At 44.2% G+C, this 24,963-nt stretch overlaps 2 long non-coding RNA genes across 7 annotated transcripts in view; both read right to left on the bottom strand.

Annotated features, from left to right (window-relative positions):
* The window catches only part of LOC104869224, a 70,920-nt gene that overhangs the window by 38,940 nt on the left and 7,017 nt on the right, over positions 1–24,963 (bottom strand). For all 6 annotated transcript variants that reach the window (XR_004518102.1, XR_004518100.1, XR_004518099.1 and 3 more), the window contains exon 3: positions 570–693. This is a non-coding gene — a long non-coding RNA (uncharacterized LOC104869224). The remainder of the gene's footprint in view (positions 1–569; positions 694–24,963) is intronic.
* LOC117286938 lies at positions 1,936–5,962 on the bottom strand. Its single transcript, XR_004518105.1, has 3 exons — positions 5,925–5,962; positions 3,504–3,779; positions 1,936–2,057 (listed from the first exon to the last, which is right to left on the bottom strand). It is a non-coding gene; the product is annotated as an uncharacterized LOC117286938 (long non-coding RNA).

Genomic DNA, 24,963 nt, shown 5'->3' with positions numbered 1-24,963 from the left:
TCATATTCATAAAAGCTACAATCCACTGAGTATAATAAACTAAGGATCTGTACAGACAAGAACAAAGGAGGGAGGGAGGGAGGGGGAGAGGGCTTGATGATAAAACAGAGATATTTGCAGAGTTTCAAAAGCCCTTTCCACAAAATGGCGGACATCACGGGTGAAGAACCACTTCTCAAGGGGGAAGCCTGGCAGGCACCACGTTCTTCAAGGGAGCAAAGCAAGCGCCATCAAACCGAAACCAAGTGCCAGGGCACGGCAAGCAGGGAGAAAGCAGTGCATTTTGTGCTAGTTAGGCCGAAGCCATCCAGCTGCCGGGCCAGGAGAAAGGCCAGCAAAGGGAACCCTGGGAGGAAAAGACAAGGGTTTAATAGTCCACAGCGCCCCCTACCCAGAGAACCAAACACATCCACACAACAGCCTACACGCTGTGCCTTAGAGCATTCATTACTCACCAGAGCCGAAGAGCAGAGACGACCCCAGCACCCGGGAGGCAGACAAGCCGGGGCCTGTCGTCCTCACGTTGCAATGCTGTTGGGCCACAGACAGGAATGAAGACCGGCACGTACCTCGGCATGGCTGAGCTGAGCACACCGTGCTGGTGAAACAAGCCGGTCACATGTGGCTCGGCATACGTGAAATGTCCCACGGAGGCAGACTTAGGCGGCCATTCCTGGTTCCCTGGGGCTGAGGCTGTGCGGGGGAGGAAGGAGGAAAAGTAGCTGGTAATGAATGTGTTTCTTTTGGAGGTGAAAACAACTTTTCAGAGTTACATGTGTAACTACAACCCTGGATGTACTAAGAGTTGCTGAATTGGATATATGTACAGTATGTGAATTACCTATCAGTAAAGTTCTTATGTACAATAGGAAGTGAGAAGTGGATTTAAAAAATCAAACCAATGAAGTACTGGAAAGAAAACAAACAAGCAGAACTATTGACCTACTCTGTCAAGTAGCTGGACTGAGGGAGCTGATATGAGTGGGTGTCTGCTGTGCACATTTTATCTCAGAGGTAGTGTATGGGGGTAGGTGGGGAGACAGGACTGTTGCAGTAGCCAGTCAAGGAAACATGAGGGTCAGAGCCACAGCAGGAAGGAAGGACTTAGGAGGTAATGGGACCTGTGTCCTGGGTGTCATGAGGGGGCAGGAGAGGGAGGGCGTGATCATGTTCAACTCGTGTGTTGAGCAGATTTCCGTGCTACCTCTGCTAGGGCTCCTGAAATCCATTCCCTGTACTGGTCACACTACAGTGCACATTCCTGCCCAGCACCGGAACCAGATGCCACTTGAGGTGACACAGAGCCTAAAACCCATGCTCTCGGTTCCTGGCTCTCTGCTCCTGGAGGTCAGAGGATTGGTTTGGCCTGGATGTCTGTGTTCCCCCAGATCCATATGTTGAAGTCCTGATCTCAGAAGTGATGGAGTTAGGAGGGATGGCTGGGCCTTGCAACTTGGAGCTGCCATAATGGGCTCAGTGCTCCTGGGAAAGGGACTCTGGAGCGCTGTCTGCCAATCGGGAGGAGCCCTCCCCAGATGCCAAGCCAGTTGGCCCTGCCATGGTGGATTTCCTGCTCCTCAGAATGGTGAGAAACAAATCTCTGTAGTGTGCATGCCCCAGGATCTTTGGTCCTAAGACAGGAGCGAGGCAAGAGGAGGCGTTAACCCCGGTGACCTCACCGTCCCAGGACACCCAGCTGCAGTCCGTCTCATCCCAGCAGACAAGTGCAGCCCAAGCGGCCTCATCGGGTCCCCACCAGGTGACTCAGGGACACAACAGCCACCAGATGCCCACCTTCAGACTGCTATGCTCATGAGCATTTCTGAGGATCAGCAACACTAGGAGGAACTTTCAGAACATCTGCATGGCACGTCAGGTGCTCACACACCACCACCAACACCCTGGCCCAAGCTGCCACCCACATCTTGCCTGGCTTGCTGTCAGGTCCCCTTGACCTCGTGGTTTCTGGTCTCTGATCACAGGAGCCCTCCTGAGTCCCTCATGGAAGCTCTGGACCACTGTACCCTGCCATTCTCCCTGATTCAGATCTCCATGCCCTTAGGATAAAATAAAAATCCCTTACCAAGGACCCCAGCCATGATCTGTTCCTTCCCGCCCTCACTGGCTCAGCAGGCTGCAGTATGCTGGCCCCCTTTGCACGGAAACTGCCACGCCCTTCCCACCACAAGGCCTTCGCTCTGGAAACTGGCAGTACTGGGTTGCCCACCTCACCCACCTCCAGCCACACAGACCGCCACTCTCCTCGCCTCGCCTCATCACCTCACTGCTCCATTCACAGCCCTGGTGTCTGCGGGCATCGTGGCGACTCAGGCATTTACGGCGCCTCTCCCAGCCAGAATCAAATCTCTGGGAGCCCAGGGACCCTTCCCTCCTTGTCCTCACCACTAACCAGGCCCTGGTGGGGAAACACAGCACCAAGGTGGAGCCCAATAAATACTTGTCAAATGAATGAAAAAACTAAGAGAAGAAAATGATTTTTTGTTTCTGTTTTGTGGTACTGGGGATTGAACCCAGGGCCTTCCCACTGAGCTACATCCTCAGCCCTTTTTATGCTTTATTTTGAGCTAAGTCTTGCTAAGTTCCCCAGGCAAAACTTGAAGCTGGTATCCTCCTGCCTTCGCTTCCCACAGTGCTGGGATTATGAGGAGATACGGACCACACCCAGCCAATGTTTTGTTCCCTTTGCTGACATACACTTGCTATAACTGACTGGCTGATATTGCTCTCCACTGACAGGAGTAAACCCCACAGAAACTGGAACCTTTTCCACCCTGGTCCCTGTGGTATCCCGACCTCCCCAGCAGGGCCAGACACATTAATAAATTGTTGCTAAATCTTGAATGACTATTGATGGAATTGTATCATTTTATCATATTCTCGAAAAGACGTACAGGTTTAAAAATAAGATATGCTTCAAAGATGGCCTTGATATATTTTTTTCTTTTGCTTAGCTTGATATCTTGGCCTATTCTCTGCCGCTCTAACAGAAAACAAAAGACTGGGTCACTTGGAAAAAAAAAAGAGGTTTGTGCGGTTCATGATTCTGAAGGCTGGAAATCCAAGGGCACAACCACAGCATCTGGCCAGGGCCTTTAGGCTGGGTCCTAAGATGGCAGACAGTGAAAGGGAACATGAGTCCCGTCAAGAGGGAAGCATAAGACCAGGGATTTAGCTCAGTGGTTCCACCGCCTGCCTCGCAAGCACAAGGTCCCGAGTTCAATCCCTGGTACCAAAAAAAAAAAAGAAAGAAAGAAAAAAAAAAAAGAGGGACGCACAAGGCAGACTTGCTTCTTTTTTTCTTTTTTTTCGTACAGAGGATCGAATTTGGGACCTTGTGCTTGCGAGGCAGTTGCAGCGCCACTGAGCTACATCCCCAGCCCGGGACTCACTTTTTTTTTTACCTCACACTCGAAATAGAAGGTGTGACTGAAAACAATGGTGAGTATTTACAATTATCTCACATTTGTTACAGTAACAGATACCCTGCCATGAATCCCCATCTCGCTTTGATCGCGTTCTTCCTGCCGTTCTTTCCACTCTGTAGCAGCTCTGGAGTCGTCTTCTAAGAGTGTCTCTAGTGGCGCTGTCACGGATGCCTCGATGTCCTAAACGGATTCATGCCGGTCTCTTTCAAGGTCATTTCGACGTTGGGGAAGAGCCAGGTGTCGCACGGTGCCAGATCGGGCTAACAGGGTGGATGAAGACTGCGTCGTGTTATGAGCCTGCCTTTCCGTTGGATGGCATTCGGCAGCTGCACTCTTTTTTGCGGGGAAGGAGGGTGCCGGGGATCAAACTCAGGACCTTGAGCTTGCAAGGCAGGCACAGTGCCCCTGAGCTAAGTCCCCGGCCCCACGTTCATCATATTTTAAAAATCACATTTCATAAAGACCTGAGCAAAGACGACCTCCAGAACTGCTCCCAAAAGTGGCCAGAACGATGGGATGAGTGTGTTCAAAGACACGGGGAGGATTCCGAAGAGGATCAGTGGCGATGTGGTATCGTAATAGATTACGTTTGTAAGCACTCACTGTGTATCGTATGGGTTTGTTTTTGGTACCAGGGATCAAACTCGGGTCCTTGTGCTTTCTAGGCAGGCGGTATTCACACACACCAACCTGGGCTACCTAGTGAGTTCAAGGCTAGCTGAACTACACAGCAAGATCTCATCTTCAAAAAGATGTAATTACCGTGACGTGTCATGTAAAAGTACACGATCCCAATGATGAATGTAACTGTACTGTATACCTAAAATGTGCCAAAAGATATAATTACTAAGACATCTTATAAGGCAAAATACATTTTATAATTAAGTATCTCACAAAATGATGAAAGACAAGATAAGCTAGCTTCAAAAGTATCCTCAACTAAATTAGTTCAAAGGCGTAATATTGCACTATGTGCTAGTTAAATAATATTTGAAATTTTCACTTTCAGATGAAATCTTTCAAGAATGCACACACACACAAAAAAAGACCCATATGATAACACACCAATAGTCCAAACTACTCAAGAGGCTAAGTAAGGCAGGAGAATCACATAAGCCTAAGAAGTTGAGGTCATCTTGGGCAACATAGTGAGACCCAGTCTCTTGAAATAAGCCAGGCACAGATGGACAAGGACTGTGATTCTGCCTTGGTAGGTACTTATTGTAGGTAAATTCGCACTTGTAGATATAGAACATATGGCAGAGGTCACCAGGTCTGAAGGGAGGGGGAGTAGGGGCTGTCATTTAATGGGCACTTCATTTCTGTCTGGAATCATGAAAAAGTTCTGGAAATGGATAGTGGTGATGATGAGACATCATGACTGTTCTGGATGCCACTGAATTGTATACTTAGCTAACATGCATCGAATGTTGACAGGGCTGCAACTCATTCTATGAGACCCAGTCACCCTGGTACCAAAACCAGACAAAGACATCACAAGGAAACAGAACTATAGGCCAATATCTCTTTTAAATATAATGTAACAATTCTCAACACAATACCAGCAAACTGAATCCAGAAACATATAAAAAGGAGCATACATCCTGACCGAACAAGACTTATCCCAGGAATCAAGTGGAATTCTTTATCCCAGCAATACCAGTATGGCTTCACATCCAATTAATCAATTAATGCAATACACCGTATCAACAGGATAAAGGACAAAAGCCACAATTATCTCAATGCACACAAAAAAGGCATTTGACAAATTCAAAGCAGTTCCATAAAGACAACCAGCAAACTACTGGTATAGAAGGGAACTCCCTCAACTCTATAAAGATTATTAGTGAGAAACCCATAGTTATACCACTCTTGGTGACAAAGGGCTGAAGGCTTTCCTTCTAAGATCCAGAATAAGATAAGGATGTCTGTTCTCCTCACTTCTAAACAACATTTTGCTGGAGGTTCTAGCCAGGGGACTTAGGCAATAAAAAGATATAAAGCATCCAGACTAGAAAGGAAAGGGTAAAACCATCTCTATTCATGGATGATGTAATCCTGAATATAGAAAAGACAGAAAGAGGGCCGAGGATTTAGCTCAGTGGTGCCAGCCTTGAAGGTGCAAGGTACTGAGTTGTTCGATCCCTGGTACCAAAAAAAAAAAAAAGAAAGAAAGAAAGAAAGAAGAAAAGAAAAGCAAGAAAGCAAGCAAGAAAGAAAGGGTCTAAGAAATTCTTGAAAACTAATAGGACTAAGGAAACAAGTTCAGCAATGATGCAGGATACAAGATCAGAACCAAAGATAGATAGTGGTGTGTAGTTCAGTGGTAGAGTGTTTACACAGCATGTATGAGGCCCTGGGTTTGTTTGATCTCCAGCAATGAAAAATATAAGTTGTACCTCTATGTTAGCAATGAAAAATCTGAAAAATAAAATGAAGAAAATTTCATTTATAATGGCATCAACAAGAATTAAATACCTGGGGGGCCGGGGATTTAGCTCAGCAGTTCGGTGGCCTGTCTCCCAAGCACAAGGACCCGAGTTTAATCCCTAGTACCAAAAAAAAAAAAAAGAATTAAATACCTGGGAGGACTTAACAACAACAACAAAAAAGCTACAAACATTGCTGAAAAATTAAATTCCCAAATAAACAAAAGGATAGCCAGGTTCATGCCTTGGAAGACTTGTTAGGTTGATGAAACTCTGCAAATTCATCTTTAGATTCAATGGAATCTGTATCATCGCTTCCCGGCCTTTTGGCTAAGATCAAGTGCGGAATCTGTATTAAAACTCCAGCTTCTATGAAAAAAGAGAGAGAAATAAATTTGGAAGACTCTTCCTGATTTTTTTTTTTTGTACTGGGGATCACAGGTGCGGTGCCACTGAGCTAAATCCCCAGCCCCTAATTCCCCAATTTACTGCAAAGACAATGTGGTACTCACATAAGAACAGAAATATCTATTTCTATTCAACTATCTATATCTATTCAACAGAATGGAACTAGGAGTACAGAAATAAAACCATACATTATCAATTGATTTTGATAAATGTGCCAAGGCAATTCAATAAGTGGAAATAGTTCCAATAATTTCCAACAATTGGTGCCAGGTCTAGGTGTTTATGTATAAGAGAATGAATTTAAACTATTACTGCACGACGTGTGCAAAGAAAAATGAATTCAAAATCAATCAAAATCTTATCTAATACTATTAAAAATTGACACAAAATGGATCAAAGACAAACCTATAAAAATTTTCAGAATAAAGATATGTCAGAGAAAAAGCTCATGACAGTGGAGTTAGGAGTGATTTAATGGACATAACCCTAAAAAATCCCACAGGCAATAAAAGAAAAAATTTGGTAAACTGGACTTCTTAAAAATTTTTAAATTCTGAGGGCCAGGGATTTGTCTCAGTGGTTCTGCCACCTACCTCACAAGCACAAGGACCTGAGTTTGATCCCTGGTACCACCAAAAAAAATTTTTTTTTTAAATTCTGTACATTTGTACCCTGGAAGTAGCAAAAACACTTGCAAATTAGATTGCTGATATAAAGAAATACTACAACTCAAAAACAAGAACAACAACAAAACACGAAGTGGGGTTGACTACTGCTCATCTGGTCTCCCTTCGGGTCTCTCATGCAGTTAGTCAGGCGGCACTGGGGACCAACACATTGTAATGACTTCACTCACGAGTCTGATGCCTTGGCCAGGATCACTGGGGTGTTGGAGTACGGGGTGTTCCCATTGCTGGGTGTTCCAGTTGAAGGCTCAATCCCCCCACCCCATTATGGCTTGTGTCTAGATGTCCCCTCAAAGCCTCATGCAGTCAGAGGTGGGGTTTTTTCACATATAAGGTTCAGAAAGAGCCGTGGTGGTCCCTTGTTGCTTTGCTACCTTCTGCCCACCATGAACTGTTTCTCCTCTGTGATTCCCCTCTGCCATCCACCCAGCCTTGGAGCCAGCCAATCATGGACTGAAATATCCACCTGTATGTATGCATCCAAAGACAACAGTCATGAGATGCCTGTGTATAAATAGATATAAGGAAACGGTGAATTCTTTTCTTTAAAAAAAAAGAAATTTCATAAAAATAATAATCAGAGAATAACAATAGTTAATATACTGTGTAGCATAATCTTGAAAGAATGGCCAAAATGTTACTCAGGGTCCACAAGTTATAGACCAAAAAGAAACAGAGAATAGCACAAAATTTTCTACAAACTGTGAGCTAAATAAAGCTTCCCCCCTTTAACTTTGGGTGTCAGGTATTTTGTCTCAGCAACGAAAGAAAAGTAACTATGACACTGTTTCCTCCTCTCTGTCACTCGCCCTACTCATGTAGCCTCAAGGTGTCTCCATATGGTCTCTCTGGGCAGTCTGTCCAGAGAGATAGGTGGATCTCTTATAGGGCTCAGGGCTCACAAAAGTGCAGAAAATACCTTTTAGGCTTAGACCTAAGGCTCGGTGTCCCTAGGACCACATTGTATTAAAGCGAGTCACAAGGCCTGTGGGAAGGGGCCATACGAGGCCATGAATACCAGGATGTGGGTCCCACAGGGCCATCACCAAGAGGAGATTCCTGTGCGGCTTTGACGTCGGTGCCTTCATCTTTTGCTTTACTGCATTCCATTCCAGCCAAACTGGTCTCAACTTAAGCAAAAACATACACAGACAGCCAAGTACTTTTCACCACAAAAGTAAATTGTTGTAGGTATGTTGGCACAGGCCCATAACTCCAGCTACTCAGGGAGTTGAGGCAGAAAGATTGCAAATTTAAAGCCAGCCTGGGAAGTTTACTGAGACCCTGTATCAAAATAAAATGAAGGGCTGGGATGTAGCTCAGTGGTAGAGCCCTTGCCTAGTATGTGTGAGATCCTGCATTCTATCCACAGCATCATATTAAAAAAAAAAAAAAAAGGTCGTAAACCTCTGCTTGACGTGGCAAATGCCACCCCAAGAAGCTCTAACCTGGCACTCATTATGGCTCTGCCGTTGGGCTGCCACGGCCACATCACTCTGTGAACCTCAGTTTAGCCCCTGGAAGACAGGAGAAGACAGCAAGCTGTACATGTTGTGGTTCCAAGATCCCTGCCAGGCCCAGAATCCATGGATGCTCCTTAACTCAATCTCCCACCAACAGTTGGTCAAATCCGTGGATGCAAAAATGAGTTCTGGATTTGGAGAACCGATGGTACACTATTTCCCTACTTCCTAAGATTGTTATAACATTCAATAAAATAGCACATACAAAGGGCCTTTGGGAAAGCTGGGGACACTACGTAGGTGGACACTTTGTGAATACGAAGTATGTGAACATTTTAGCTCTGCCTCTTCCTTTTTTAGTCCCCTTCCCTGGAAAATCTGGCCATCTAGAAGAATGGTGATTTAAGAAACCGTCATGTCACTATAAATACACAAACAAGCTCATACCAAGGGACTCAGTAAGGGTCTTCTATCCTGGTGGCTGTTCATTTTTTCCAAGCTCTCTTTCCCCCTGAATGAGTGAATAAATATTCAACTTCTTCCTTGGTTTGGGCTTCATGACTCAGTGGGGAGTGTGGCCGGACTATCTCCAAAGGGAGATTGTTTTGGTGAGCCGTACTCTATCAGCAGTTACTGTGGTAATTACCTCAGGGACATCCTAGTTAAAAGTTCTGGTAGTTCTAAATTCGGGCTACCCAACAAAAATACTTATTCAGGACACAGTCATTGCAAAGGCTTAGCAGAACAACATCTCAGGTCATACAAAATGTACTCTGAATGTATCCAAAGACAATAGTCATAAGATGCCTGTGTGTAAAAAGATATACGGAAACCGTGAATTCTTTTTTTGTTTGAAAAAATAAAATGAAATTTTCTAAAAGTAATAATTAGAGAATAACAATACTTAACATACTGTGTAGCATAATCTTAAAAGAATGCAGGCCAGGCGTGGTGTCACACGCCTGTAATCCCAGCACTCGGGAGGCTGAGGCAGGAGGATTGCTGGGAGTTCGAGACCAGCCTGGGCTACATAGTGAGTTCCAGGTAAGACTCAACTACATAGTGAGACCCTGTCTCAAAAAACCAAAATGAAAAAAAAAGAAAAAAAAAAAGAACAGGCAGAATGTTACTCAGAGTACACACGTTATATACAAAAAAGAAACATAATACGGACAATAGCACAGAATTTTCTTTTCAATGAACTGAGAGAAATTAAAAGTGTAAATGAAACAAACTAGCATATATATTGAAATATTTTTGAAACAACATAACAGAGAATTTGGGGAATTGTTTGAATGTCTCCTTCGTATTTCTCTTTCATTTTGCTCTGTGTTTATATGTGTACATATGTTAAGTCTCTCATATAAGAGAAACCATGTGAAGCTGAGGATGTAGCTCAGAGGCCCAGCACCTGGCAACATGAGGCCCTGAGTTTGATTCCCAGTACCAAAATAATAATAAAATAATAATAATAATGATGATGATGATGATGCAATATTCAAGCATGTGTGTCTGACTTATTTCACTTAACACTGTTCTCAAGTTGCATCCATCTGTAAACTAGAAGAACCACTATGGAAATCAGTGTGGAGATTCCTCAAAAAAAATTGAAAAATAGAAATTCCATTAGATCTGGCTATGTCCCTTCCAGGTATCTCCCCCAAAGAGTTAAAGTCGTCGCATTACAGGGACACGTGTATACTCATGTTTATAGCAGCACAATTTGTGATACTTTGGAAACAATGTATATGTTCGGTAATAGCCAAGGCTAAAGAAACTATGAATTCTTGCCAACAGTTATATTCCATGACCACAGATTTCCTGCCCTTGGGATGGTTGATACAATTGAGTTTTGATATAACTTCTGAAAATACCTGTCTCCACAATTCAAGACCCCCAAGAGGTGGTGGTATCCAGCTGTAGTCCCAGCATGTGGAAGCCTGAAGCAGGAGGGTTGCCATGAGTTCAAGGCCAGCCTGAACTATACAGTGAGACCCTGTCTCAAAAAAAAAAAAAAAAAAAGAACCCCAAAAGACAGATGTGGAAAGAGATGCGATGGATGTTGATGTGTGGTGACATTCTGAGAATCCAAGAAAGTTCCCATCGTTATGCAGGGTTATTTCCTGGTGGTAGAATGCGAAACTGCTCCCCACCGAAGCAGCAATCCAGTTAGTAGGTGAGCTGCCAAATTCATCGCCTTTCACGTAATGGTCCAGGGTCTCATGACTCAGTGCCCCTTGTCACTCTTCTTAGACTGCTGGGTAAGCAGTACAGAATCTGGCCTTTGGCTGGTACAGGAGGCAAAAGAAAATGTTCTCAGAGGAACCCAGACACAGGGGAAATTAGGTTGCTCTCCAAGGTTGACCAGAATTCTCGGACAATGATATATTAACAACTTGCTGGAGTCCTCGGGGAATTTCCATAAATGTAAGAATCAAGATATGAAATCACCTCAAAATCCAACCAGGAAATGCAGGCAGTGGGGTGCTGGGGAATGTTTAACAACTGGCTCTCTGAGGAAAAAGTCCTGATTTGTCGTTTTAACTTGCCTGTTTCCACGATGTAAATAAATATTCCTCTCATGGCCAGTTCAAAGTACCAACCCTACACAACTGAAGGAAGAATGGCGAAGAAGGGAGCATAACCAGCTCCACCACACCAAGGCTTGGGGGACAGAACTGGTATGCGAGCGTCCATCAGTAAGCAGAGACCCAGTCAGTCCCGGTTTACCCTAGCTGAAGAAATTCTGTGCAAACTAAAGGAACAGTGATCATGGCAGAGAGAGGAGGAACAACAAAGAGCTGTCTGGGCGCTGCTGGAGAAGCGGGTGAAGCTGCCACTCTCAGAGGGGCGCACCTTCATGTTGGGCTGGCTACACCGGACCAGAGAGCTGCAACTCTACCCTCAGACTGGACTCCCTACTCATCAGGCAACTTTCTGATGATCAGAAACCAATTCCCCTTGAAGAATGGGATTGTCTGTCCAGAAGGGAGAGGGCAGGGTCTGCTGATGAGGTATTTCACTCTACCGAACAGTTTTATTTTTCATTCACTGTTACTGAGAAATCGGAATTCTAAAACATGGTCTCATTCACTCTTTTATCGTTTCGATTGTTTTGTTTAAGACAGGGTTTCACTCTGTGTTCTGGGCTGGCCTTGAACTCCCTACGTAGCTCAGGTTGGTCTCAAACTCACCGTCACCCTTCTGCCTCAGCCTCCTGAGTGCTGAGATTCCAGCATGTGCCACCACGCTCAGCTCTATCCAGAATATTTTGATGGCAGAAACTCCAGTGCTCCCGCAGCACCTCGAGACTGCTGAACCCCTGGGCCACACAGCCCTGTGCACAGATCAGCAGAAGCCCTGAAGGAAGAGCGGGGGTGATGTCCTGGCGGCCTCTCCTTTGGTCCCTCTGCCTCCAGAGAGTTGTTTTCGGTGCACTTTTCAGCTTCCGAGACTGCTCTCAGTAGGAAGGCCTGTTTTACAGCGAACAGAACTCCCCATAGTACCTGATGTTTGCTCATAGTCCGAGGACCAGCTCAAATGGCATCTTCTTTTTAGTCTCTCGATGCAGGACGAACTGCTTTCTCAAAACAGCCTTACTACTACTGTTTTCCTTACTACTGTCTTCCACTGCCCAAGAAAACCACAATGATGTGCTAACATTTCCAGCCATGGGCCATAGAAAATGAGAAACGAAGCGGCCTAGCAATGACAACTGCCTTCAGAGTCAAAGTCCAAATATGAGTGACGCCAGCCCTCCTAACACTTACCTGCTTGCAGTGAGCCTATGACCCCTATCAGTGTTGCCACCTGCCAGAGGGTGCTGCTTCCCAACACACAGAACACTTGATTAAGATAAAAAGTGCTACACATTGGAAAGGTGGCTGCAAGCTGCTTTCAATATGCAGATGCCTGAGGGGACAGAAGCACAGGTAGGAGCAGCCCCATTCTTTAGAAGCCACTGTTCTTGCTGCTGGTCCACTGATGGATGCGTTGGGAAAACACTGGGCTACGAGGAGGTCTGAATGGTCTGAGTGCCTAAAACATAAACAGAGGACATCATGGTTCTTCTGGTGTAAGACTCAAAGTCTCACTTATACTGCACGGAGCGTGAACAGCCAAAAAGGCCTCCACGGTGCTGGGTCTCATAGCCTAACAAGGCTCCGGGAGCGCGGTGGAGGAACGAGAAACCCAGGAGGGAACACACCAGGCTAGATGGTAAACAGACCTTTATTAGTCTGGCCAGACAGCGCTCTCAGAACCAAGTAGCTCAGAGAGGAGCCAGCTCAGGGGCTGAGGTCCTTTTTATAGGTGGGTAAAAAGGGGGGGTTAACATTTTAAGCTTGCAGGAAGGGGACAAAGGTCTGCTGACCTGAGCTGGTGGTCAGCAGTCACGTACTCGGCAGTCACACATCGATGATTAACAGATACCTATAGGATGGTTCAAAGGCCACCAAGACATTCAGGATGAGCAAACAGTTCGACAATTAACTTGGGGTCTCTATGTATTTCATAGTATAGAACCACTAACTTACACGGTCATCAGGATCCAGACTTCAAACAGTACACGATTGCCTCACATTCCTAAGCCAGGGTTTGAACAAAGGTCAGGGCTATGGCTACAATGGGAGGGGGTTAGAGCACTGTCTCCTAGGCCCTTTGTCATTTAGCATGGGCTTGTAATTCAAGTCTTACACTGGGTCTTAAAAAGAAAAACTCCAAGCCAAACAAAAAAATCTAGACATTTTCTTGAAGTCCCAGGTTCTGCCAAAAGGTAATGAGCAGTGGCTTCGAAGGATTCCAGAAATGCAAAGTCGCAGGGATCACACCCATTCATTCTGATCTCGTACTTCGTTTTTTATACTTTGTGGTTTTGAAGCTCTCCGACTGTCTCTTGTGGGTTTGTTAAGATGATCTGCAAAGCCTTGGAAATAATACTTCATCTCCAATCCCTAGTTCCCAGGGGATTCTGTGGCCTGGTGTGTGTGGGGACTGGGTTCCCTCACTGTCTTCAGCATGCACTGCACATGGAAGGAGTTTCTCTTCAAATGAGCACCCTTGCTGGTTATCCAGATAAGGCTGGTTATACTTTCCAGGGGGACGAGCCGTGAAATGCCAAATGCTCCCGGGACACCATTCACACTGATGGCGTTCACTTAGTTACTTAAAGACCCGGGCAAGGCAGCAATCCTGGAAATAACTGCACATGGTGAAGAGCTGCTCTCTCAAGGATTACAGAGTGTGCCGACTGCTCCATCAGGCTCCTGCTACTCTGGCCAATGCGGAGGTGTCCCCCCATCTAGCCAGAGAGCCTGGGGTGGCTTGTGAAGGGCAGGTTCAGGCTGAAAGGCAACAGGCAAAGCCAGCTTTGAAGGGGTCACAAGACACAGTTTCATCTGTCCCCTGCATCTGGGCAAGTTAAATATACAAGTCATGAGTGAGGCATTGTTTTTGTTTTTGTTTTGTTTGAGACAGAGTCTTGTTATGTAGCCCAGACTGGCCTTGGAACTCATGGCAATCCTCCTGCCTCAGCCTCCCAAATGCTGAGATTACAGGCATGTGCCACCATACCTGGCTGAGACTAGCACTGTTTTTGACCAATACAATAGTGACAGAAACTGCCCCAAAATATCATCTACTGGTTAAGTCCACATACGGTTGGGCAACTCCAAGAGCATCCCACTTAAAGCAAGATTTCTTAGGATGTATGCAACTTGGTGTTGGTTTGGTCTGCTGTAACTGAACACCAAGGACTAAGGACTGAAACAACAAACATTTACTCTCATGGTTCTGGAGGCTGAGAAATCCAAGATCATGATGCAGTCCAAGATCACATGATGAGAGCCCACTTCCTGGACTGTAGATATACACATCCTCGCTGTGTTCCCACAGGGAGAGAACGAGACTGCAAACTCTCCTCTGTCTGTTGTTACCCTCATTCTGACGGCTCTATCCTCTTGACATAATTACCTCTCAAAAGGTCCTATTTCCTAATGCCATCAAACTGGGGACAGGAGTTGACATATGAATTGATGGGTGGAGGACACACATGTTCTGCTCATAGCACTTTTATTCAACTAAAGTACAGAAAGAATAAAAGAGGCCTTTAAGAAGTCCAGCTTCTCCAATTCCCTAAAGCACAATCAAGGAGCAAACGTCAGACATACGGAAACAAATGATTAAGGGATGTTATTTATAAAGTATTCCCAAGGAAGTCCCCACTGGTGAAATGATTATGCTCTAATTCAGCAAAACGGACAGGGAAACTGGTTCCTTTTTGTTTTGTTTACTTCCTTGATATGTAAATTTCAAGGACAGGAACAGCTGTTCCATGGAGTGAGGCAATGGTCATAAAAGAAGGTGCAATTACGGGAACAGAAGAGATTTGTCCCCCACCCAGCAGAGAATGAAGAGCTAGCTGTGAAAAAGCTTTTGGGTTCAGCAAAAAGGAGATCACGATGTCCTGACAATCTCCCCCAAAATACTTAAAGTGATTGCTCAAATACAAAAAGTGCCTCTAAATGTACAGCAAGGCTGGTGAAAAAGAAAAGGGAGTTCTAAAATGCCAGAAGCAAAGCAGGAGCAGGAATCATGGGAGGAAAGGAAATCCTGAGCCACAGCTGCCTGGTCTTGAGACAGAGCCACAGGAACAGCTCCCCAAGGCTTGCCTCAGGGCTGCTACTCTTCACAGTCTGCTTTCTTCCCTGTCCTCTCTCCCAAACAATCTGAAGGACCTGAACAACCCAGGATGCATCTGTCACCCGCCACAAGCATGAAATCAAATCGCTGGGGCCACCACAGAGGACAGAGGGACAAACTCTGACCCTTCACCTCTTATTAAAACCAGGATTTGTGTTTTCTTCTGAGGCAGGCAGCATCTCAAAAGTTGTTTTTTCAAAACAACAACAGATAACAAAAAGAAACAGTGGCTCTTCATTGGTGCCCACAAAAGCCCAACAGGTTACAAACAGTGGGACAAAACTTGGCATCCCTGCCTTCATTTTATATCCTCTCCTTCATTACCTTAAACTTTGGGACCCCTGTTCAGCTGTGGGGCACACTCAGCATGGAGTAATTATCTTACAGCAACTGGAATGTCCCCTCAAGCCACCAGGACCTTTCCAGAGCTGGCATGCAGGACCAGAGCTGAGATAATGATCACACAGCTTGTGGCTCCAGTTACCACCACCTGCCTGGTCAGGAAAGCTGCACACTAGGATTTGATCCAAAGTAGTCTCAGGTTTGTGGAGTCCCAGGAGTCTGAAGTAAATGAAATATTCACCCTCAGGAGTTAGGAGTGGTATGAGTCCAGCACTGGGGAGGCTGAAGCAGAAGGCTCACCAAGAGTTCAAGGCCAACCTGGCCTACATAGTGAGACCTTGTCTCAAAAATAGATAAATTAATAAAAAATAAAATAAAATATTCACCCTCAAGTAAGTCCTTAAGAACTCCCACTTGCAGGGTTTTAAGGAGTGTGAACTTGCAGCAAGAACTGATGGAAGAGATACGTGTCTGTCATTGGAACAAAGGCAGCAGATTCTTAAAATCATGAGAGGCAGCACATAAATAAGCATACCTGATGTATTTCATTATTTATTTATTGGTACCAGAGATCAAACCCAGGTCCTTGTTCTTGCGAGGCAGGCAGTGGAACCACTGAGCTAAATCCCTGGCCCTACCTGATGTATTTTAAAGACAGGATTAAAAATATGAGTAAAAACCATGAAATTATAAAGAAGAGGTCTGAGCCAATTAAAATTTCTAGAAACAGACATAAAACTTGACCCTTACAGATAGGCTAAACAGCCAGTTGGATATGACTAAACTGGAAGGCAGAACTAAAGAAATTACTCAGAAAACAATAAAGATTGAAAAAAAAAAGGTGGAAAATATAAGAAGTGGAAATACAAGCCGAAGGCATAGCTCAGTGGTAGAGTGCTTAGCAAGTGTGAGGAGGAAGAGGAGGAGGAGGAAGGAGGAAGACATGGGAGGAATTAAAAGGGGAAGAGGAGGAGAAATAGGAGAGTAGAGAGAGGATGGGGAGAAAGGAAAAGAAGAAGAAAAAATGGGAGGAAGGGAAGAGAGAGAGAAAGAAGAGGAAGAGGAAGAAGAACTGAGAAACAAGGAACAATTTCCAGGAGATGGGAGAGGAATGGGGGAGAGAAAATAGTTGAGGATTTTCCAAATTAAAGAAACAATTCTTAGATTCAGAATTCTCAGTGAATTCTAATCTGTATTTTTAAACAATTCACACCTTGAAATGTCACAGTGAAACTGCAGAATATAAAAGACAAAGGTACATAAAAGTTTAAAAATGTAACATATATTAAATTTATAAAGCAGCTAGTAAAAAATATATTTTAAAAGATGCGGTGATTATGTCAACATCTCACTTCTGAGCAGCAGTAATAAAAGCCATATTGAGGTGAAATGCTATCTTCTGTGGAGCATGAGTGACAACCTAGGACTGCACACCCTATAAAATAATTTCTAGAACAAAATTAGGTCACATGAAATAGAAAAATTTACCCACCACATATCTTCTCTAAAGAAACAAGTAAAAGAGGACTTCAAGAAGGACAGTTAGGCCGTGCGTGGTGGCGCACGCCTGTAATCCCAGCACTCGGGAGGCTGAGGCAGGAGGATCGCTGCAAGTTCGAGACCAGCTTGGGCTACATAGTGAGTTCCAGGTCAGTCTCAACTACATAGTGAGACCCTGGCTCAAAAAACAAAAACAAAAAAACAAACAAACAACAAAAAAAAAGAAGGACAGTTAACCCAGAAAGAAAGTCTGGGATGCCAAAAAAATAAGGTGAGCAAAGAAATGTGCTAGAACCTTAAATATTTCAATAAAAGCCATTCCTAAAAAAGTATCTGTTTTCCATATGTGAGTTATAAATGGATTATGAAACAAGCAAATATAATGAGACACAGAAAAGGATGAAATATTACTGACACAACCAATATTGGAAAACATAACGCATCTCCAAGCAATTACGCTTCATAATACTGGATCCAAAATTAGGCCAATTTACCCAGCGAATCACAGGCGCTTGTTATGTCCAGAGCCACACCCCCCAGTGCCAAGTGCTTGGGAAACTGCATTTTTAAAAAACCAGCATGGAAGAGAGAAATCAAGTATTTTCTTCCTGAGAGCAACATGATACTGAAAAAACACAAGACTACCCAGGCTTTCTTTTTGCTCTCAAACTCAGCCATTACTGTAAACCAGGATAAAGGCCAGAATGTTCTGCTAGTGACTCTTCCTATACATAGAATCAGAAGAAATAGTGAATAAGTAATATCGCCTTATGATAAAGACTAATTGCAGAGCAGAGAGAGAGAGAGAGCAGAACTGAACAATAGCAAGGTCATAAGCTAAGACAAAAGGAACTGGGGTCACAGTGTTATTAGGGTCCCTGTATTATTTGGCAGAAAGCTAGAGTTCATAAAGCGTGCTTGTTAAAGTTTCAAGACTAATCATTAAAAGAAAATAGAGATTACAATTTTACAACAGCAGAAGGAAAATAACAGAATGAAATATAAATAACTTCCTAATGAGTACAAGAAAATATTTTTAACTTTTAAAAAGTAGAAGTAGAAAATAAAAATAGCAGGCCAAAATTAACTTAAATATACCCATTACAACAATATATAGAAATGAATTGAACTTTCCAGTTAAAAAACAAAAACAAAAATTTCAGATTTGGTATAGAAATAAAAATATTTTACTGTTTCCTAATGACGTCCCTAAAATATTAGGTAACAGAAAGGGTAAAAGGATGGAAAAATATATACCAGGCTAATACCAAAAAAGTTGGCAGATTGTCAGACAAATAGACCTTTTGCTTGAAAAAGTACAGGAAACCACACTCCACTCATTAGAATGGCAACTATAAAAAGAACAACAAAAACAGAAGTAAGTGTTTGGCAAGGATGTGGAGAAACTGTTATGGAAGTTGTATGGCAGTTCCTCAAAGCATTATATACAGGATTACCGTACAATCCAGCAGCTGTGCTTCTGTGTATAGGCAGAAATAACGACGTTCGTAGCAGAATTATCCATAAAAGCCCAAGGGTGGAGGCAACTCAACTTCCCATGCACAAATGAACGGATAAACAAAACGAGTCTAAGCATACAGTGGGTACTACTACTCAGCCTTAAACAGGAAGAAGATGTTGACACGTGGTAGAACTGAGATAACCCTTCAAGACATTGTGCTAAGTGAAATCAGCCAGACCTCAAAAGACAAACAGCCTGCGATTCCACTCTCCAAGGACTGTGAGACTGTGAAGTAGTGAAATTCAACAAGAGATAAAGTAGACCGGAGGTTGCCGGGGGCTGGGAGGAAGTGGGAGAGGGAGCTATTTAATGGGTATAGTTTCAATTTGGGTAAATGAAAAAGTTCCAGAGGCAGAGGGTGGTAGTGAAGGCACCGTGTTACTGTACACTTAGAGTGGTTAATTAGTAGGTTACGTGTCGTGTATTTTACCACAATTAAAGAGAAAAAACACTATAAAGACAGTCACAGTCACTGATTTGCAAGGATGTAAGTCTAAACTTCTTTGCACCTTATTTATGTATTTGTACATGTAGAAGCTTGAGGTGTTCCTTAGTACCACCAGGACCTGGGTGACAGTTGATGGAAACGTAGGACAATCCAATCCAGGCAGCACAGTGAATGGCCAGTGAAGGTTTGGGCTGTCCCACCGGGTGAAGAACCACTGCCAGCTAAGACGCTTGCTGAGGGCTAAGGGAACATGGAATGGGTAGTGGGGGAAGGGACTTGTGAGCTCCAGTTATGACCATGTAACCAGTTACAGGAACAAGGACTATACTGGTCATGAATATTTCTTTTCTCTAGAGAGATATTTTAAAGAATTGGCTTGTACACCTGCAGGAGCTGACAAGTCCAAAACTGCAGGGTAGACTGCAGGCTGAAGACCCAGGAAGAGCTGACACTGAAGTTGGTGTCCAAAGGTGATCTGCTAGATAAAGTCCCTCTTTCTCAGAGAAGATTATGTTTTTCAATCCTAAGGTCCTCAACTGATTAGATGAGGCCCACCCACATCGCAAACTTTGCTTAAAGTCTACATATTCTATTGTTAATCTCTTCTTTAAAAAATTATCTTCACAGAACTATGTAGGCTGGTATTTCTTCAAGTATCCAGATACCATTAGCCAAGCTGACACATAAAATTAACCATCACATGGCTGGACTGGTGGCATGTGGTACTTGGAGAGAAGTAATGCATTGAGGATGGGTTTCATGCCTAACACTAGAGGTGTGGAGATGCCATTAACCAGAAGGGGAAAGTGTGGGGAGGCAGACCAGGAGGCAGAGTCACAGTGGAGACTGCAGTGCAGACTCCGAAGTCAGAGGACCTGTTAGATATCCAACTAGAGACTGAACAAGGAACCAAATGTGTGAAATGCAGGCAGGGAATCTCCGATCTTCTCCATGGGCGGGGCTTTTGTAAGATTCCCACACAGTTCCTAAATTAAAACACATCCCTTGTGCCTCACTTTGGTTTGTGGGAACCCACTATAATTAGAACCCGGTGGAGCAACTCATAGGGCGACCTTGTGCAGAGGTGGCAGCGGCTGGCACAGAGTGGACTGTGAGGGCTGTGCAGGAGCCTGCCAGCCGGAGGGAGCTCGTGAGAACGTCAATGAGGCGCCTCTGCAGAAAAGGTGGAAAGGGTGCCAAGCGGGCGCGGAACGTCCGCCGCCTTGCTGAGACAGTTTATGGACAGGAGCAGGAGTGCGGTGCCGCCCTGCCGAGCACAGCCACAGAGCTCTTCTTTGGGGTTTTCACTCCAGTCCCACAGTTGCTTCCAAAGCAGGGAGAGCAATTCCACTTTTCAGCACCTCCATTCCTGCATCTTTTAAAACAGAATCATGCTGCTGCCCACCTCCTGGGGCGGCTCTGAGAATCAATGCTGTGATTGTGTGGCCCAAATTCCACACTCCGCACACTGGCTCTAACCAGGGTCTTTCAGCATTTCTCTCCAAATCCACAGGAGCCTCAGATTCTCTCTCTGTCTCTTCTGTCACGAGCTCATAGCAGTGTCTGTCAAGCTGGACTGAAAAGTAGCAACTTCCTGTGGCAGTGAGGAAAGGATCCCCCTGCCTCCCTCCCTGCCCCGCCCCAAGCATCCCCGACTCTCCTGCTCTCCAGGGATAAGGCCCTGGCCTCTGCTGGCCCTGATCTCAGCCCCTGCCACCTGCTCAAGAACTGCAATCCTCCTGCCCCTCTCTCAAGTCCTTCTCCTCTGCATCGGAACGTGCCCAGGCCTCTCTCACTCAAGAAATGAACCAAACCCCCTCATCCTCTACCTAGGGCCCCTCTGGCTCTTCCCTGCTCTCTGAACTTCTGTTCTTAGACGAATTTATGAAGCTAACCCCGTTTGCTGTGAACAGTTCCTCCCCTTCTCCTTCCCCAGCCCACTGAAGAGGGCCCCATCCAACGCTCCTTTCTCCAGTGTCACTAATGACCAATTATTTTGCTGGCGCTAATGGATACTGGATAATTTTCATCTTATTTGCCCTTCCAGCAACACTCAACACCCCTAACCATGCCTTCTTTCTCCTCTTCCTGTAACTCATGCTGCCTGTTCTCGGCTTCCCTCGCTGGCTCACCATGGCCTAGTGGTTTTTACAATAATGTACCACGGGGATTCCTGAAAAACAAGACTTATACAACTAGCCATGGTGAAGACCTATGGGGGGGATGCAAGCTAGAGTTCTCTCCATAGACTCTGATTTTTTTGTTTGTTTGGTTTTTTTTTTGTTTGTTTGTTTTTTTGAGACAGGGTCTCACTATGTAGTTGAGACTGACCTGGAATTCACTTTGTAGCCCAGGCTGGTCTCAAACTCACAGCGATCCTCCTGCCTCAGCCTCCTGAGTGCTGGGATTACAGGCGTGCACCACCACGCCCAGCTGACTCTATTTTTTTAAACGGTCATTAATTTATTGACTTATACTAAGAAAGTGACAGATTCCTGTGCTTCTGTTAGGTTGGGTTCCATCATAAAATGTCACTGTAAAATTATTTTTAAATGTAATATAGAGAACACAAAATGAACTGGTACAAACCCTAGGAAGTTCTTTTGTTATAAATTACCCAAAATTGATAACCAAATCTCCCCTAACTTACATTTTGTTTAAAGTAATAACTTTAATCATACAAATAAATTTCAAGTATGAAAAGTGCATCATTGCAATAACTCTTTGCAAGTCCAAAATTCTTAGTTTATAATAAGACTGTAAAGTTAAAAAAAAAAAAAAAAGAAGTAAAACCATCAGTACCATCTATTATAGAAGTCCATCTTCGTAAAACTCGGCTTAACAAGTTGCAGGGAAATATGTCCAGAAGCAACATGTAACTGAAAGGAAACTACTTGTGTTTTTATCACATTACATCATTATTATCTTTAGTATTTCCTTTCAAAAATTATCTTCTTCTTCTTCATGTGTTCTCTTCAAACTGGCTGTGGTACCAGAGTGAACAGATAAGGACCTTTGTATTTGGAGTGGTGACATCACCTGTATTGTTAATTTTGCTAGGTAGATGGCTTCATATTCCTGAAGCTGATGGACAAATCCAGCATTAGGATTAATATGAAATCTTCTCTCTTGCACACAAGCAAATGCATCTCTGTACTTCATCCCAAAGGTTTCCATGATGTATGCAATAACAAAGGCAGCATTTCGGGAGATCCCTGAACTTCCATGAACAAGAACTTCTCCTCCAGGTTGTAAGTCCCATCAATAAACTCTTTAGTTATAAGGAAAAAATGAATTATATTTTCCACTGGATTCCTGCAATATCCAAGACTAAATATCTAAACAATTGTTGAAAATTAAGTTTAATAAAGTTTGCTTTAATTAAAAAAAAATGCCTTCTAGTATAGGCCCATTCCTACAGCTTTCATCCACTTCTATGGCTCCCAGCTCAAACATCCTCTTGAAACCCAGCCAATCGTGGATGTATCACAGGCATCTAAATCAACACGTCCAAAAGCAAACTCACCACCCTCACAGCCCTCCCCAGAACCACGCCTCCAACATGCTTTCTCATAAGCAGCAGTAAATCAGGGGATCAATTTATATCTCTTATAATGCAATCAGTCTTTACCTTTTGTCCATTTTACATCTTCAAATTAGATCATGTAAGCCAGGCGTACTATTGCATGGCTGTAATCCCAGCCCTCGGGAGGCTGAGGCAGGAGGATCACCTCGAGTTCCAGGCCAGTCTTAACTGGGCTACCTAGTGAGTTCCAGGCCAGTCTTAACTATGTAGTGAGACCCTGTCTGAAAAAAAAATAGTTGCAATTAGACCATGTATCTGTCACATTCATCCACATCAAATAATCCAGCATAAAAGAAGTCTTGGGTTTGAAAGATGGAAGACATTTTTTTTGATTCTTTGTAGGACTGGAGAAATATCCCAAAACCTTTGACTATGCTTTAGCTTGGGAGGGGGTAGACAGAAAATGCAGTTGGTGATTAAAAGCTGTTAGGAAATGGCATTCACATGTCAAATGTAAGAACTTTAGAGCCAAATGGTACCTTAGAAAGAGCATTGAGCTCAAAATCCACAAGTTGGCAAAGAAGCCGATGGAAGCAAGTCCAGGAATACATGATTTGACCCAGGTCTTAAGTGTGGTTCAAATTACTTGATTGCTCACTGAATATTAGGTGCCAGGCATGATGCCAGATGCTGGGAAAATTAATTACTTGGGTTCAAGTAGCTCGAATAAATATGAGGCTTGGTTCAGGGAAAGCAGCAGAGTTGGGCATTGGCCACTCAGTAGGAGCTGAAGCCTGTCCCCGACCAGGGCAAGTGACTCCTAGACCTCCGCTAGTCTGCCAAGTGCCAGGCACAACACAATGGGGAAGAATGGGGAGCCAGTGCCTCCGATGGGAGCAGGGGTGCACAGGGCTGGGGAGACTTTTGTAAGGGATATCTGCAGTGACTCTGAAAGTTGTGTATGGAGCTCAGGCCACCTATCCTCGGCCCAGTGCACAGTGTCCACAGTCACGACCATGAAGAAACTTCAGTTACCACTTCCAGAGACTCTCAGACTAGATGTACACAGCAAAATTCATCTGTTTGGTATTCAAAGAAACATGCCTAAGACTGGGAAGACTGAGATTAATGAAGGGGAAAGGTTTATTTACTAGATAACCATTAACAGAGAGAAAGCTCGTAGAGTTATTTTATTCTCAGAACAAAAAAGAAACTAACATCAAGATGATAGGCTACACAGGCTAGGAATTTAGCTTAGTGGTGCTGCCACCTGCCTTACAAGTGCCAAGTCCTGAGTTTGATCCCCACTACCCCCCCAAAAAAAGATAAGAGGCTATAATAAAGAAAACCTAGCAACATAAGGTCAAAACATATCAACCCCAAACTGACCAAATTACGAAGAGAAATTGGCAAAATCCACAGAGTGGAAGAACACATCATTTTTCCAAGGACATACTGAGCATCTACAAAAATTGATCACGTGCTAGGCTATACTGCAATATTCAACCAATACCAAAAATTTATGCAATAAAGACCAATTTCTTGAACTCAATTTAATAAAGATAGAAATCAATTGTAAAAAATCCAAACTATGCATACAATTCAAAAATTAAAAAATAAACTACATTATCGGGGGCCCTCACACACAGCAATCACATTGTAGCATGTCCTAGAATGGAGAGGCCACTGTGGCCACAAAGGGGAAGAACTGTGCAGCTATTGCTGACAAGCAGTTCCAGATCCAGGTCCAGATGGTGACCATGAACTCCAGACCTTTCCCATGGGTGAACAGCTCACCACAGATATCCAGCTGCCCAGCACCTCAACCTCCTGCTGAACCTGCATGAGTTGAAGGTAGACTGGGAACCCCCTGTCCTCATGAGCACAGCTGCCAAGCTCTTGTATGAGAAATGGTTTGGCCCCCACTCTACAGCGTCAGTCTTTGCTGGGCCAGACCTGAAGACATTTAAACCCTTTGTCCGCTCTCTAGACTTCATCAGCTGCCAAATGGTGAGCATCGGCTTTGTGGTTGGTCAGTGGCACCTGTGTTGAAACGGACATGTGAGGACATCTAGGGTTCCACCATGGATCCAGAACACCTGTTCAAAACCATCTCCCAAGCCATGCTGAATGCTGCAGCCCAGATGCAGTGTCAGCCACGGGCATCACCGCCCACAACGAGAAAGACAAGATCATAACCCACACACTGAAGCCCAAAGGGACTAACCCTGTTCCCAGAACCCACGTGTTTGTTGTTGCTTTTTGTATTGTTTTTTTTTTTTAAGTAGCCTTTTGTTGTGAAGCTGGTAGTGGGGATGGAACTGAGGGCCTCACGTGTATTGGGCAAGCACTATATCACTGAACTGCACTCCAAGCCCCATTAGCGTTCCTTTGGACAACTTAGTGAGACCCTGACTCAAAATATAAACTAAAAGAAGGGCAAAAAAAAAAAAAAAAAAGGGGGGGAGCGCAGATGAAAACCAGGGAGGGCCGG

Source organism: Fukomys damarensis, unplaced genomic scaffold, assembly GCF_012274545.1.
Source record: "Fukomys damarensis isolate Sample0158 unplaced genomic scaffold, DMR_v1.0_HiC HiC_scaffold_19, whole genome shotgun sequence".
In the NCBI taxonomy this organism is placed as follows: domain Eukaryota; kingdom Metazoa; phylum Chordata; class Mammalia; order Rodentia; family Bathyergidae; genus Fukomys; species Fukomys damarensis.
Note: the sequence above shows the minus strand (reverse complement) of the source record. Positions and strands in the feature narration are given on the sequence as shown.